The following is a 17,540-nucleotide window of genomic DNA, read 5'->3' on the forward strand; positions in this document are numbered from 1 at the left end:
CTATATCAGGGTGTCATTTCTCAGGCAGAAATGTAGATAAAAATAATGAAATCCTGTTCCCCAAACAAGTGCAAGAACCACAGAGTCAAGAATAGGTTAAATATACAAATAAAATAAAAACAATTAAAAACAATAGCACATCAACATAAAACATATAAACATAAATCTGAAAGCGTTGCTCAAACTCCTGTAACAGTCCCGTTATTTTATCTTTGAACCGCTTCATGTCTGCCACATGTTGGGTCGCGCACAAATTTTTCAGACAGGGGAAGTGAGCTGCATCACCACCGGCAAGTTGCGTCTCCCACAATGACAGCTTCAACTTGAAAGAACGTATGCTGTCATAATACTGCGTGACAACTTTGTTGCGCCCTTGCAGCTGTTTGTTCAAGTTATTCAGGTGCTCTGTAACATCCACCATAAATGCAAGGTCCTGCATCCATTCTGCGGAATGAAATTCTAACACTGGTTTGCCCTTTTCTTCCATGAACTGTTCAATTTCTTCTCGTAAATCAAAGAAACGCCTCAGCACAGCACCTCGGCTTAACCATCTTACCTCAGTGTGGTATGGCAGGCCATAGATGTGGTCTTTCTCTCTGAGAAGGCTGTCAAACTGACGGTGATTCAGGCTTCTGGATCGGATGAAATTAACAGTTTGGATGACCACCTTCATGACGTTATCCATCTTTAATGACTTGCAACACAAAGCCTCCTGGTGCAAAATACAGTGAAAAGTCAAAAAATCACGTCCTCCATTTGCAGATTGCACTTTCTCTCTGAACTTTGTCACAACGCCTGCTTTTTTCCCGATCATTGAGGGCGCACCATCTGTAGCCAGGCTGACAGCACGGGACCAGTCCACTCCGACCCTGTCCAGCGCGCCGACGAGTGCGGTAAAAATATCAGCTGCTGTCGTTGTATCTGTCATCGGCACCAACTCCACGAACTCCTCGGTGACGGTCAATGTGTCATCAACTCCGCGGATGAAAATGGCCAGTTGTGCAACATCTGTAATGTCCGTGCTTTCATCAATTGCAACCGAAAACGCAATAAATGACTTTACTTTTTGCTTCAACTGGCTGTCCAAATCCACTGAAAGATCGGAAATCCTGTCTGCAACTGTGTTTCTTGTCAGGCTGATATTTGCAAAAGCCTGCCGCTTTTCAGGGCACACAATCTCCGCTGCCTTCATCATGCATGTTTTTACAAATTCACCCCTCACTAAATGGTTTTGAAGCCACTGCGATTTCATTAGCAATGAGGTAGCTAGCTTTCACTGCAGCGTCACTGATGTCTCGGCTGTGAGTAAACACAGACTGCTGTTTCTTCAGACCCGTCAACAGTTCATTCACCTTCTCTCATCTCCGCTGTCCTTGAAAGTTGTCATATTTGTCGGCATGAAGACTCACATAGTGGCGACGAAGGTTATATTCTTTCAGCACTGCAACATGCTCTGAACACACCAAACATACAGCTTTCCCATTCAATTCCGTGAATAAATAGGATGACCATTTTTCTTGGAACACTCTGCATTCTGCGTCCACTTTTCTCTTTTTTGACAGAGACATATTGGGGCAATGAGGGTGCCAAAGCACATAATGTTAAAAGTAGAAGCCGTAATAAATATCGCGGGCAAAACAAAGTAGCTCATTGGCTGCACGTGCTTGACCTACTTGCTCTGCCCCGGTATAAACAGTTTGCTTGCTTAACACAATTGCTATTGCGCCATCCAGTGGACGCAATTGGAACAGCAGTTTATTTTATTGAAAAATTGCAGCGCATTTTTATACTTTACAATTTTTTTTATTTTTATTATTATTATATATTTTTTTATCATCTCGTGGGCCGGATTAAACCCGTTTGCGGGCCTGATCCGGCCCGCGGGCCGGATGTTTGACACCCCTGCTCTAGACGATTCTGTGCTTCCAACTTTGTGGCAACAGTTTGGGGAAGGCCCTTTCCTGTTTCAGCATGACAATGCCCCCGTGCACACAGCGAGGTCCATACAGAAATGGTTTGTCGAGATCGGTGTGGAAGAACTTGACTGGCCTGCACAGAGCCCTGACCTCAACCCCATCGAACACCTTTGGGATGAATTGGAACGCCAACTGCGAGCCAGGCCTAATCGCCCAACGTCAGTGCCCGACCTCACTAATGCTCTTGTGGCTGAATGGAACTAAGTCCCCGCAGCAATGTTCCAACATCTAGTGGAAAGCCTTCCAAGAAGAGTGGAGGCTGTTATAGCAGCAAAGGGGGGGGGGGGACCAACTCCATATTAACGGCCATGATTTTGGAATGAGATGTTCGACGAGAAGGCCATGTAGTGTGTGTTAGAAGCATATGTATTTTCATGAACGCACCAACAACACTGTAGAATTATTCTTCACTGGAGATCAACAGAACACTGAAACTTGAAGCTTCACATTGAACACTATCATGATGCCTTCTTCAGCTCTTCCCCTCAGCGAGTTTTCACAGTGTGTGTTGCATTATTTGTGTTATCTCTTTGTTATAGGAATGTTTCTTTGTTTACATGAGTGGGATGGGAGGTTTGGTGATCTGAGAAAAATGGCACAAAAAAAGTACTTCAGATAGGAATGACTGTAATTAGTGTGCTCTTAAATGTGGAACGCTCTCCTGATGTTTTTGTTTACCTCGGGGGGCTGATCTGTGCTCTGTGACTTGCTGCGGGGGCGGCCCACTGGCAGGTTAAAATCACTTGTAATGCCAGAGATCATCATTATGAGATTACAATTGGTCAATGTTGAGTAACAATTACATTTACATTTACATTTTAGTCATTTGGCAGACGCTCTTATCCAGAGCGACTTACAGTTAGACAATCAACAATCAACACAGCTCTGGGCAGACACTTCACAAGCCTGGTGTGTGTGTAGGGCCTAAGTTTTTTTTGTGTGGTAATTCTATAAGTGTGTGTATGTGTTTGTGATAATGTAAATGTGTGTGTGTTCATGTGTTTTTGTGTGTGCAAATGTCTATCAGTGGGTATAGGACTGGCTTTTCCTAATCTGTCTCGAGATGTTAACATTTTGTGTTGGAACATGTTCCATGACAATCGTGAGAGTCAATTATAAGAATTTGATGGTGTCTTCAGTTATCAAGCATGTGATTATATTTCACAGGAAGATAATATCCAGGTAAATTAAGGTTTCTATTTAATTTAGACCCAATTGTCGCCACATCTCCATTTCAGATTGTCTAACAATTGAGATCTTATCAAGGATTAGAGTGGAGATATTACCTCTAATTTAAAATATGCATATCTGCCTACCATTCACATCTTAAGAATCCACGCTTACAATTAAAAAGGCAAAAGGCAAAAAAAAAATATATATATATATATATATACAAAATAATGACGTTTGCAGGGGAAACTAGACAGTCCGTTGGGAGGAAGCATTCACTTTAAGAGTCCTTGAGAGCCACAGAGAGAGAGCTTGTGTGTGCCAATGAGAAAGAGAGAGGGGGCGAGGGAGAAAGAGGGGGAAGTTGAGAAATTGTGAAATGGGAGTTGTGCCTGTCAGATGATTGCGTGACAAAGTTTAATGTTGTGTTTGTTTAACAAGGATCTCTTCCCAGACTCTCTCCCACCTCCTCCCTGTGCTACAGCTAAGCTCCAGCTTCTGAAGTGGACACACTTGAGATGCTGAAAGTGACAACATCCTAACATAAGCTGAGGGGAATCTGAAAGTTATTGCTCACCCCCAACCAATCCCCCCTTCACCCCTCCTGTCCTGCCACCCCTACTCCAACTCCCAGCAGCCCACACTGTAGCCATGCTGAGTAGCTGTGACACCCTGGCACGGTCTCCACAATATGAAAGTTACAGGTAGAGATTAGGGAAGGTGATTGCTAATGATCCAAAAGAGACAGAAAAAAAGAGGAGGTAAGTGAATCTCTCTCCGCCGTGGTCATGATTGTTCCCCCCTCAGTTCCCAGTTGCAGGTGCCTCCAAACAGAACTGGAACCATGTAATCCGCCAAAATCCAGCCTCTTCCGAGGAGTGTAAACCAGGAATGTTCCACGGGGTCAATGGATTATACAGAATTCATGGTGGTAGCTTGGCTTGAGAGGCGGAATTAGAGGAGAAAAAGGGAGAGAAGGCTGAACTGGTTTTGTATTATAATGAGCTTACCAGGTGGTCCCAGAAAAGTGGACACAGTGTGTCAAGTAATCTGAAAAGCCCCGGGTGTTCGCTGCTCATTGGCTGGGGGCCTGGTAAGGAGAGGGGCTGGCCAGGGAGGTGGCACTGATGTGGCCATTGAGGCCTCAGTGAAATGTCCGTCAGGCTTGGTTTACCACAATCACAGCAGTGATTAGGCTTCTTTTGATGACAGGTTTAGTTTTCTGTCCATTGGAGAGAAAGTGAAAATGGAGGAGGGAGGGGTGAGGTTAGGGGGTGGGTGGGTAGGGGTTGTTGGAGATGGAGTTGGGGGTGGGCGTTTGCGCAGCAGTGCAAGAAAGGGGCGGGGGCAGGAACGGCATATTAATGTCTTGCACCGGGGGCCCTACGTAATTTCCCAGCAGGTCGTGGGGTCAGGTTTGTATTTAGTTAGCGGTAATGATCTCGTTAGGGATCTGAATGGACCACCATCTAAGCCCATTCAGGGGAGCGAGTGTGCCTCCCCATCCCCCTCCTCTCCCTGCGTTGTGTGGGCTTACACAACCCATGAACTGTGATTAATGGACTTCCAGGGCTTAATAACTTGCAAAACAGTATTAAACAAGGGAGGCCCGGGACAATCAGAGAGGGACCCAGGCGGAGTAGGAGGTGGTTGTAAACAGCGGCCAGCACAATTGCGATGCATGGAATTAACTAAGATGGACGCTCACAATGCTACAGCTGGCAACTGGCAGGGAGCCTGGCCTGTGAGAAAGCTCCATTGCTGCTTCCAGGTGGCCCAGGCCAGGCCTGGCCTTTTCAGTTTTGTAAGTGTTAAAAAATAAAGAGAGAGAAAGGCTACATTTTAGACAGGAGACAGTGAGAGGAAGCCATTGAGCAGATACAAGAAAGAGATTAAAGAGCAGAGAGAGTGATAAACAGATAATGGGAGACACATTCAATGGAACAAGTAATCCTTGACATGCAAGCATAAATATGAACGCTTTTGTCTTTGTGTTTCATTTAAGCCGGGATGCTGTAGTGGGAAAACAGGAATAATGCCCCCCCCCCCCCACCACACACACACACACACACACACACACACACACCACTCGTCCTGACACCTCCCACATATCTCCTGGCCTCCTCGTCTTCTTTTTCCCACTCTTGTGTCCTCTTGTCTAAATACAAATGAACCCAGCATGAAGTCCAGAGTAGTGATGTGTTCAGGACGCCCTCTCCTCTGTAATGTAGCTCTTCTTTTCTCTACAGCCCCAGTGTGCATTTTATGCCAATATAATGTATCTCAGATTTGTAAATATAAGTAATGGAGACCACTTGTGCCTGAAGGGAAATACTTTTTAATGGACAGGACTACTCTGTTGTTGTACTTGCTCTTTGAGAATACTGTTTAAAGTGGTTTGTGGTGGTTGTTTTTTGGTGGTTTAGTCTGCTTTAAAAAATATATTTTTTATTTTATAAATCGGAAATAACATAATCCTGGTCTTTAGCATTTTGAAGTTGAAGTTTCTCTACAAAATTCACACAGTTAAACATCAAATTCTTTGTCCTCATGGAAAATATTACAGGGAAAGTGTTGTCTTTGAGAATGAATGAATGAATGAATGAAGGAAGGAAGGAAGGAAGGAACAGGGCTGGAGCGTTTGTCTGGTAGAGATGCCTATAATGAAAACATAATTTTAACAGTTGCAGTAAATAGGTGTTGGCATGAAGCAACAAAATTGCACAGTGTGTGTTATATTATAGGCAATTATGAGACAATTTGGGTAGCATTTGATTATAAAATGAACAGGCACAGTCTTTCATCATAAGCCATGTGAGATAAAAAAACATTTGGGACAACGACAGATAGCCAAATATATAAAACGGTCAGGGTTTCCCCTATATTCATTTAGCAGTGGCACCCCGCCGAAAAAAATGATAAAAATATGTTAATTTATTTTTTAGAAGAAAATATATTCTCAGTCGACATTGAAATGAATAAAACCAAATCGAAAATGTGTAGAAATGATAATGGACCTACATTTATAGTCTCTTGCTAACAGTCATCGAAACAAAAGCTAGACAGTCAGGGAGCATCCAAAATGCCAAAAGCGATGGATAGAGGACTTTTTTTGCTTATTTTGATGGCAAGGAAATAAAATACATTTTAAGACCGAATGCGGCCCACGGGGCAAAGTGAGTTTGACACCCCTGGGGTAGAGTAAGAGCAGGGTGAAGGGAGAGAGGAGCAGCAGAGCATCATTTAATTTTCATGCCTTTTGGAGTAGAATGCCCCCCCCCCCCCACTACCTTTGCCACTGCTGCTGAAAATAATCCTAGGGGAAACACTGAGCAATGTTTCTTTTTTTGTGTCTGCTTATGAGGCAAGACTAAAGAGGATTAAATAAAATAAATATTGTCCGAAAAATATTCAAAATATGATTTCATCACTGTCTTCATCTGGGCCAACATTAGAGCAGGGCTGAATGGATGATGAGAAGCTGAGGCTGTTTGACATTCACTTCAGTGTGTTTGCTCTGATCTGGACTGTGACTAAACTCTAAATGAGTGACCACAGACACACAGGTCCTCCTAATCTGTTCTTCCTTCAGATCAGTTTTTCTTAGAACTCGATTTTTCTAGTCCAATATTACTCCAAAATATTTGCTCAAACCCTTCACACAATCATTGGCTGAGAGGTTATGCAGTCTCACAGTCTGATCCTCTCTGTGGCAGGCCTATAGTCATCTACGTGTGTGTGTTTGTGCATGTGTGTAGATATTAGTGGTCTATCTCTCTGTCTCTCTCTGTCTGTCTCTCTGTCTCTCTGTCTCTCTCTGTCTCTCCCCACAGCTGTCGCCTGGTCCCCTATATCAGACTGTGGTCCAGCGGGGGCTTGGCCCGACACGGCCGAGTGGGATCCACTGCTGCGCTAAGCCTCTGACTCACCGCTCCACCCCCACCCAGCTCAGCCCCATCATGAATAATGGATCGGGGAAATACATTTATCTTTTAATAGCTATGGCCCCCTGGCTGAGGCTGTTCAGCTTGGCTGGGGCTGAGGGGGCTGCAGGCCGAGGTTCATATTCGCCGATTGTCTCTCGTCTTTTTGAAGTCGGTCGCTTCTTAGTGTCCTAGAGACGTGTAATCAGGCTTGATTTGGAGGGTCAGATCATCCTTTGAAGGTGCGGTCATCCTCAAGTTCGTCAAACAGGAGGTGAGGGGCTGTGCTCACTGTTGAGTCAATGCAACAATTATAATTCCAGCGGTCGGTTATTCTGGAATTGTTTTACCACACACATTCCTCCATTCTGATTGTGATGTGTGAACTAAAAACATTGAGTGACGAGATCTGTCATTAGGTCCTCACATAAATATTGTAGAGGGGTTGTGAGTGTGCCTCTCAGTTGGTTCATAATTACTTGAGATTTTATAATTGCTTTTGCAAATTGTCTTCTATGAAGTTATCGTGGGGGAGGGATATTGAGTTGTGGATGTGTATTCAGCTGTGACTCTATGAATTAGGACAACTCTGCCATTGACTCCAAAATGAAGCTTTGAGAAAAATGTACACAGATTGTATTATGCTAATAAACGCAGCTAGGCGTTCATAGTTGGCTCTCATCTATTGAAAATGTATCTTTTGAAACCTCTGAAATTAGTTTATTTTTGTGATAATAAGAAAAGGATGGCCATGGGACTCCTTGAATTATATGTATTTATTTAGTAAGTAGGCCTTGTCCGTGCCAGAACAGCCCAATAGTTATTTTATGATGTGTAAAAAATGAAATCACAGCAAAAATAAGCACAAAATATGAAATCATGGAACAATTAAATTATAAAATTATATTGTGGTTGCTACACCAATGTATGCACGCACTGTGCTGAAAATAAACTCTGACTAAAGATGCTATCTAAAAAAACGTTTTGTGTTGCCAAATAAAGGATTTAAATATCAAATAAGAAACCTTCTACTTCTGCTGAATATTTTTACTCTGTTTCCAATAAAGCACATTGGAATCTCACATCAACCAGGCCCTTAATACCAACATAGCTGTGCACCATAATGTGGGAATAATACAGCTAACTCTGTTTAACTAGGATAAGGAGGATTTACATGGTCGGGGGACAAACCCCCCCACCTACTCCACCCTCCCTCCCTGCTCCTCCCTCCCTGCTCCACGCTCCCTCCCTGCTCCACCCTCCCTCCCTGCTCCACACTCCCTCCCTGCTCCTCCCTCCCTGCTCCACCCTCCCTCCCTGCTCCACCCTCCCTCCCTGCTCCACGCTCCCTCCCTGCTCCACACTCCCTCCCTGCTCCACCCTCCCTCCCCTGCTCCACGCTCCCTTCCTGCTCCACCCTCCCTCCCTGCTCCACCCTCTCTCCCTGCTCCACCCTCCCTCCCTGCTCCACGCTCCCTCCCTGCTCCACACTCCCTCCCTGCTCCACCCTCTCTCCCTGCTCCACCCTCCCTCCCTGCTCCACCCTCCCTCCCTGCTCCACAATCTCTCCCTGCTCCACCCTCCCTCCCTGCTCCACCCTCCTCCCTGCTCCACGCTCCTCCCTGCTCCACCCTCCCTCCCTGCTCCACACTCCTTCTGCTCCACCCTCCCTCCCTGCTCCTCCCTCCCTGCTACACGCTCCCTCCCTGCTCCACCCTCCCTCCCTGCTCCACACTCCTTCTGCTCCACCCCTCCCTCCCTGCTCCTCCCTCCCTGCTCCACGCTCCTCCCTGCTCCACCCTCCCTCCCTGCTCCACCCTCCCTCCCTGCTCCACGCTCCCTCCCTGCTCCACCCTCCCTCCCTGCTCCACACTCTCTCCCTGCTCCTCCCTCCCTGCTCCACCCTCCCTCCCTGCTCCTCCCTCCCTGCTCCACCCTCCCTCCCTGCTCCACACTCTCTCCCTGCTCCACACTCCTTCTGCTCCACCCTCCCTCCCTGCTCCACGCTCCCTCCCTGCTCCACACTCCCTCCCTGCTCCACCCTCTCTCCCTGCTCCACACTCCCTCCCTGCTCCACCCTCCCTCCCTGCTCCACGCTCCCTCCCTGCTCCACCCTCCTCCCTGCTCCACCCTCCCTCCCTGCTCCACGCTCCCTCCCTGCTCCACCCTCCCTCCCTGCTCCACACTCCTTCTGCTCCACCCTCCTCCCTGCTCCTCCCTCCCTGCTACACACTCCCTCCCTGCTCCTCCCTCCCCTGCTCCACACTCCTTCTGCTCCACCCTCCCTCCCTGCTCCTCCCTCCCTGCTCCACACTCCTCCCTGCTCCATCCCTCCCCTGCTCCACGCTCCCTCCCTGCTCCACACTCCCTCCCTGCTCCACCCTCTCTCCCTGCTCCACCCTCCCTCCCTGCTCCACCCTCCCTCCCTGCTCCACAATCTCTCCCTGCTCCACCCTCCCTCCCTGCTCCACCCTCCCTCCCTGCTCCACGCTCCCTCCCTGCTCCACCCCTCCCTCCCTGCTCCACACTCCTTCTGCTCCACCCTCCCTCCCTGCTCCTCCCTCCCTGCTACACGCTCCCTCCCTGCTCCACCCTCCCTCCCTGCTCCACACTCCTTCTGCTCCACCCTCCCTCCCTGCTCCTCCCTCCCTGCTCCACGCTCCCTCCCTGCTCCACCCTCCCTCCCTGCTCCACCCTCCCTCCCTGCTCCACGCTCCCTCCCTGCTCCACCCTCCTCCCTGCTCCACACTCTCTCCCTGCTCCTCCCTCCCTGCTCCACCCTCCCTCCCTGCTCCTCCCCTCCCTGCTCCACCCTCCCTCCCTGCTCCACTCTCTCTCCCTGCTCCACACTCCTTCTGCTCCACCCTCCCTCCCTGCTCCACGCTCCCTCCCTGCTCCACACTCCCTCCCTGCTCCACCCTCTCTCCCTGCTCCACACTCCCCTCCCTGCTCCACCCTCCCTCCCTGCTCCACGCTCCCTCCCTGCTCCACCCTCCCTCCCTGCTCCACCCTCCCTCCCTGCTCCACGCTCCCTCCCTGCTCCACCCTCCCTCCCTGCTCCACACTCCTTCTGCTCCACCCTCCCTCCCTGCTCCTCCCTCCCTGCTACACACTCCCTCCCTGCTCCTCCCTCCCTGCTCCACGCTCCCTCCCTGCTCCACCCTCCCTCCCTGCTCCACCCTCCCTCCCTGCTCCACCCTCCCTCCCTGCTCCACGCTCCCTCCCTGCTCCACCCTCCCTCCCTGCTCCACACTCTCTCCCCTGCTCCTCCCTCCCTGCTCCACCCTCCTCCCTGCTACACACTCCCTCCCTGCTCCTCCCTCCCTGCTCCACGCTCCCTCCCTGCTCCACCCTCCCTCCCTGCTCCACACTCTCTCCCTGCTCCACACTCCTTCTGCTCCACCCTCCCTCCCTGCTCCTCCCTCCCTGCTCCACACTCCCTCCCTGCTCCTCCCTCCCTGCTCCATGCTCCCTCCCTGCTCCACACTCCCTCCCTGCTCCACCCTCCCTCCCTGCTCCACAATCTCTCCCTGCTCCACCCTCCCTCCCTGCTCCACCCTCCCTGCTCCACACTCTCTCCCTGCTCCACCCTCCCTCCCTGCTCCACCCTCCCTCCCTGCTCCACAATCTCTCCCTGCTCCACACTCCCTCCCTGCTCCACCCTCCCTCCCTGCTCCACGCTCCCTCCCTGCTCCACCCTCCCTCCCTGCTCCACACTCTCTCCCTGCTCCACCCTCCCTCCCTGCTCCTCCCTCCCTGCTCCACCCTCCCTCCCTGCTCCACCCTCCCTCCCTGCTCCACCCTCCCTCCCTGCTCCACACTCTCTCCCTGCTCCACCCTCCCTCCCTGCTCCTCCCTCCCTGCTCCACCCTCCCTCCCTGCTCCACACTCTCTCCCTGCTCCACCCTCCCTCCCTGCTCCTCCCTCCCTGCTCCACCCTCCCTCCCTGCTCCACCCTCCCTCCCTGCTCCACCCTCTCTCCCTGCTCCACCCTCCCTCCCTGCTCCACAGCTCTACATGGTGTCCCAGGGGAAGGTAAATGAAGCTTCCATAAAGAACCACCTACAGAGGAAAGAAATGATTGTCGCTGTCAAAATAATCTTATGCCAGCCAGATGCAGGCCTATTAACTGTCATTGTTTTTGGTCTTTTTGACACCTTGACAAAATATAAAAAATGCAAATGTTAAAACTTTATAATGAAGTGCAATTACCTCAGCTTGAGGAAATTCCGTGTTGGAGATAATTACTATAGTCTGCCTTCCTGCGAGGTTGTGTCCTTGCAAATTGTTATTTTAGCTCTAGTTTTATCAGTTCTAATTGTTATCACAATGTGCTCACAGGAATTAATCCAAGTTAAACTCATACATGAACGAATTCAGTAATGTGAGATAGCCTTGAAGGTGGGTCTTGAATGTAAAAGTCAGTGTGTGATGACACATATGCAAAGACACACTCTTACACTCAATGCAAGATGACATTCCATTATCCTAACTCACTACCTTTTAGCTCACCCACATGCTCGCATGCACCATCTCCAACACACACACGTACTTCCCCCTACTCCCTAAACACTACCCAAAAAGCCAGGCTGCAGCACACAGCAGCACCCAGACGACAGTGCCTCACGCCTGGGTGACGTGTCCTGGGGCCTGGGTCCTGGGGCCTGGGTCCTGAAGCCTAGGTGCTGGGGCCTGGGTCCTGTAGGACCAGGGTGCTGGATCCTGGGTGCTGGAGCCTGGGTGCTGGAGCCTGGGTACCGTGTCCTGGGGCCTGGCCAGGGACTCCTCAGCTCCCTGCTCTTCTTTATGGGAGGGAGTAGATCTGAAAGCACAATTTATCATCACTTGTGTGGGCAGCGTCACCACGGCAACGCTCAGGCTGGCAAATGGCACTGCTGGGAATACTAATGAGGTACTTGGCAGGCCTGTTTGCGGCAGAGAGGCCAGAGCTGCTTCTGTTGCGCTGCTCTGCTCTGCTCTACCAGGCTGCAGTATAAAGGTAAACAGTCCAAAGGAAATCAATTAAGTGTTTCCACAGTGTTTGGCAAGCGCTCTAATCTTCAGCGCCACATTTAAAACAATACAGAAATCTGCCTTCTGCCTTCTGCATGACAAAAACAACCTGGGAACAATGAACAGAGAAGGGAAGAAGACAGCAGAGCAGCACAACAGCACTGCAGCTTCACTAATTCCACAATTCTCCACCTTTCCAGAACACTCTCCTGTTCTTTCTGTTCTGTAGGAGTTTATGCTAGAATTTATTCTACATTTATTCATACACTCATATGTTTTCTACTTTGTTATCAGCTGAAGGATATCACATGTAATAGACACTATAACGTAGTAATAGCGTAATTTTACAATCTTGCGTCTCTATGGGTTACATAGTTTACTGTATAATTAGTTGATTGTATAGTGAAGTGAGTTGACCTGAGTACATTTGACATTTAAATAATTTAGCAAACGCTCTTATCCAGAGCGAGTTACAGGGCAATTATGGTTAAGTGCCTTGCTCAAGGGCACATCAACAGAATATGTATTTTCTTCACCTAGTCAGTTCTGGGATTCGAACCAGCGACCTTTCGGTTACTGGCCCAACGCTCTTAACCTGCTGCCTTGTAGTCATATCCTCTGATAGCCCATCCAGTCAGTAGCAGGTGACAGTCCGATCCTCTAGTTTAAAGGAGAAATGGATTGGGTGCACCTGCCTTCCAGGACTTGTCATTAGCTCTCAGTCTTAACAGGACCTTCCAATTTCCAGCTGACAGATTAGGGCTCTCCTCCTTCCTCTTTCTCCTCTCTCTCATATGAAACAGTGTGGTGAATAAATTGGCTGGATGGAGCATGCCTTCTCCGCTCATTGCCTCTCTTTATTGATTCAGCCACTTTGATCGAGCAGGGTCTAATCAATTCTTCAGTGGCAAGAAGACAGGGGTAAAATCATTCTCAGGCAAACCCTTCAAATGTCTTGTCATTAATTTGCCTCTTTACCAGCACTTGTTTGCTCAGAACGAGATGCGTTTGGCTTTCTCTGTCTATTAGCAAGGTTATGCTCCTGGGATTTTCATGGGCTGCTAAGCGTAAGGAGGGAGAGAGAGTGAGAGAGAATGTGTGTGTTGGTGTGTATGTGTTAGTGTTGGTGTGTGTGTGGTGGGGGGTGATTGGACGCACTATGTTTGCTCATCCTTACAGAGTCACTTATTAGTGCTAATTGGGAGGGACAGTTCAAACAAGCACAGAGGAACGGTTGTCACACAAGCGTGACATGGGTGCAGAGAGGCAGGCAGTGCCGGGTGCTCTGCCCAGCTCCAGCCCACCCTCTTCCGACACCCAGCTCCCCGGGCCCCCTAGGCTCTCCCTGGCCCCCAGCCCAGCACCGCAGAGTGGCCACAGAGTGGGCTCTTTGTCTGTACACGGCCATTAGCAGTCAGCGGACTTCAGAAATGTGACCAGGACAAGCCAGTGGACAGAGGCGCAGACAGACACACGGCTGTCTGAGACACTTAGGGAGTCAACAGCTGACGGAAGAGCCAACACAAAAGACGAGCTGCTGAATCCTGGGAAGCGTGATCTGCATGTAATATACCCCCACCTCCTCTCCTCTCCTCTCCTCTCCTCTTCACGCACACACACACACACACACACACACACACACACACACACACACACACACACACACACACACACACACACACACACACACACACACACACACACACACACACATACACACACACACACATACACACACACACACCAGAGCTCTACAACGTTAATGCCTCCATTAACACTGGTACAGAAGATGAAGTGAAACCACAATATTATATGAAAGGCTTTCCCTCTGCCCTGAACCCTCTAGTTAATGATAAATCAACCGATTCAGTAACGACACCGAGACCTTTTCCCGAACATTCTCCATACCAATATTTAGCATGAAAGATGCTAATTTCAAGGATTATTTACAACCATAATAGCTGCAATTATATTCTGCACGAACTGATATAAGGTATAAGCACCAATTAGTAACTGGTCATTAGCTTAGGCATTTGGAACTGGGAGTAAAGTAATAGGGTACCATTCTGTAGCCTGCGTGAGCAGGGAAATTGCTGTAGTGCTGCTGTAATTAAAGGAGCTTGTTTACCTCCAGTTTTGAGAGGGTGTTATATTCACTGGCCCTGCCATACTGTCCTCTGGCCCCAGATATAACTACTGCCATGGACTTGCTTTCTATGCTTGTTTGGAGAGTAGCTAGTTTAGTCGAGAAGGAGTATTAGTTTACATTGGTAAAAGGCTAGAATAAATAAATAATTTATTTCTTGCTCTGTGGTGGAATTTATGAGTCATATTTATTATTTCTCTGACTTGATATTTCTTGTATAGCATAAAATACAGAATCCTATGAAAATGTCATGGTAGCAGAAATAATGGGACATGTTCACACTTCGTATAGTGATTAGCACTTGTGTTGTCATGGCCCTATGCTGTGTGTGAGTGTGTGTGTGTGTGTGTGTGTGTGAGTGTGTGTGTGTGTGTGTGAGTGTGTGTGTGTATGTATGTGTGTGTGTGTGTGTGTGTGTGTGTGTGTGTGTATGTGTGTGTAGGCTTTCTTTTAAAAGCCACACCAGCAGGGATCACAGGAGCTGTATCAAAGGAGACGGCCACCATGTGAAATGTCTTCTCGCAGCAGGGGCTGGTGGGATTGTTGTCCGTGTTTCTCCCCTCTCTTTCAATGTCAGCTACACTAACCGAGCTAACAGTCAGGCTGCACAGAAACCACCACAACAGATGTTTCTCTTTCAACTTGTTTTAGTAAGCACGGGAGCGCATGGTGCCTCTCAGTGACAAAGAGGACTGTCACCATAAAACAATGTACCTTTATTTTGGAACAGGCTCAATCCGTCCTTTAATGATATGCAACACATTATCTATATCTGATGACGTGTTAGGGGTAGTTGGGTACTATGGGATCAGTGTTCATTTGTTTATATATGCAGTGTGTGGTGTGTTTTGTGTTGGCTGTGTCACATAACATGAGTCATGCGCCATACTGGCCATACGCTGTGGAGTATGTGGACAGCTGAGCACAACAGTCTCTCATAAATCAGGCAACAACACATTGGACCTTGCTAATAGATGTTTAACTAAACCCCCTCATTTCAAACAGTTTGACCCTGGTTGGTAAAACACAATGTGAGAACTCCCCAAGGATTAGGGCTGACCCCTGAGCAGACAGGCCACACAGGCAATAAAGGAGGCAGCTATTGTGCTGTCCTGGGAGGGGACGGTGGCAGGGAGATACATGCCAGTGGGTGGGGACAGGGCTGTTGTAACGACATCTTGATGGAGCATCATTCCCACCCACCAAAGCTGTGCTGGGTCTATGTATTTTAATTAGGCTTTGTGTCTGCCCACATACACCCAGGACTGACAGGGGACGTGTTTGCAACATGCTCGCCATTTGTCACAGGGTCCAATCACATAATCGACTCGTCGACTGGATTTATTCTCTGTGTGTGTTGTGTGTGTGTGTTGCACGTATGTTTAAGGAAGTATATTTTTAAAGAGGCTTTTGGGGACGTTGCATAGCTTGGTTGCCATGCAAACCAGACCCATATTGTCGTGTTGACTCCAAATGCATGTGCTTCAGACACAACCCTGTTTGGGGGTGAGAGTGGGATTGAATAAAGAGGTCTGTCCTTTAACAAATCCACAATTTACCAGGGTCATTTAATGACAGCAGCGGCCATGCACAAAACTGTTGTCCTTAAGATGAAATTGCCCTGAGATGAAAATAATTTCACTTACATGGGGGGTTGGGTACTGGGTGGCAGCTGGGAGATATAAAGCGCCAGGAATAGAATACAGATTTTATTTTCTTAGTGACCTTGATCTGAGAATGTGGAGGGTCAAAGCCTCTCCAGTCTCCATTGTGAGGCAGAATAGAATGTTAATGAATTGGTGCACTGAATATTAAAATGGGAACCCGCTTTCAGCACCCTGTCAAACTGCTGTGGCATGTCGAGTGCCTTGGCTGCCAGACATGCAGCGAATCTGCTTCACTCGGGCTGCTGATTGTGGAGTGTTGTCGTAGACTCGACTGGAGCCATTCCACACATTTCCAGTAGGGTGGGCCTTGTCTTCCCCTACAGACTGCCACCAAGGCTGCCTTGTGCGCCAGCGAGGAGAGGGGGAATAATCATTTGCCACCACAATCGAGTGCTGTGTGATACTGTGGGTTTCTGTGAGAGCAACAACAATGGTCCATTTAGGGTTTGCCCAGCACCCCAGTCCTTCCCTCTGGCCCGGAAGTGGTTTATTTTGTCTGAGGACAGCTGCACGGCCTGTTTGTCTCTGCCTGGGTTTTGCTTGGCATGCTTGAGAGGGGCACGAGTCCTGATTGTTTCAGACAGAACCTGGCATTGTATCAGCCCGGGATTGTTTATTGGGGAGAGGCAGGACAAAGTCAACAAAGGGATCGAGGAACCAACCGCAGCTCAGGAAACGGACAGAAACATCTTCAAAGAAAGCAGCATCTATACACCCTCCTCCAAGCCACCCACTAAATATAGGCTAGCGAACAGCAATAGAATATTCATTTCTACTCCGAAGTAAAACAAACGACACCTGGTCCTTTCACAGTAAGCTGTTATTTAATGAATGACTATTAATGATGCTGTAGAGACGTATTGAAGGAGATGAGCAGGAATGGATTTCTGAGTGTCACATTGACAGATCATCAGGATGATGATGATGGATCCGTGTAGCTCAGTTGGTAGAGCATGGCGCTTGCAACGCCAGGGTTGTGGGTTCGATTCCCAAGGGGGGCCAGTATGAAAAATGTTTATGCACTCACTAACTGTAAATCGCTCTGGATAAGAGCGTCTGCTAAATGACTAAAAATGTAAATTACTGATCATGTGCAGAGGAGTGTGCAACTGTTATTGTCATATAGACTAAAGCAGAGATGGGCAACTTTTTATTCTTAGGGAGTCAGTCGGGGTCTCAACTTACTCTTGAGAGTTATAATAGTAGAATACACAAGGTACACTTTTGAAATTTGGTTGTGCATCAGCAGTTTTTCTCTTGTTTCTCATGTCAGTCACTGTCAGTCAGCTAAAATTCTTTAGATTGGTAAGTTGGTCTAGTGGCCAGCAACCTAAACCTGTAATTACCAACTGGGGCCTCCCATTGATTTTGTTAGTCACTCTCACTCAGATATCATATATTAAAAACTGCATACATTTCTCTCAACCTTATGGCAAAATATGTAGAATTGCAGGAAATGAGCTGTAAACCTGCACATTTTCCTCACTGCCCTATGAAAAAATGAGTAGAATTGCATGAAATTAGTTATAAAATTGCTACATCTCTGCTCCATGATAAAACTTCAAATGTTTCTCTCTGCATTCAATAGGGGGACGGGGACGGGGGACGGGGGACGGGGGACGGGGGACGGGGCGACGGGGACGGA

The sequence above is a fragment of the Coregonus clupeaformis genome, chromosome 29 (assembly GCF_020615455.1).
Source record: "Coregonus clupeaformis isolate EN_2021a chromosome 29, ASM2061545v1, whole genome shotgun sequence".
Lineage (NCBI taxonomy): Eukaryota > Metazoa > Chordata > Actinopteri > Salmoniformes > Salmonidae > Coregonus > Coregonus clupeaformis.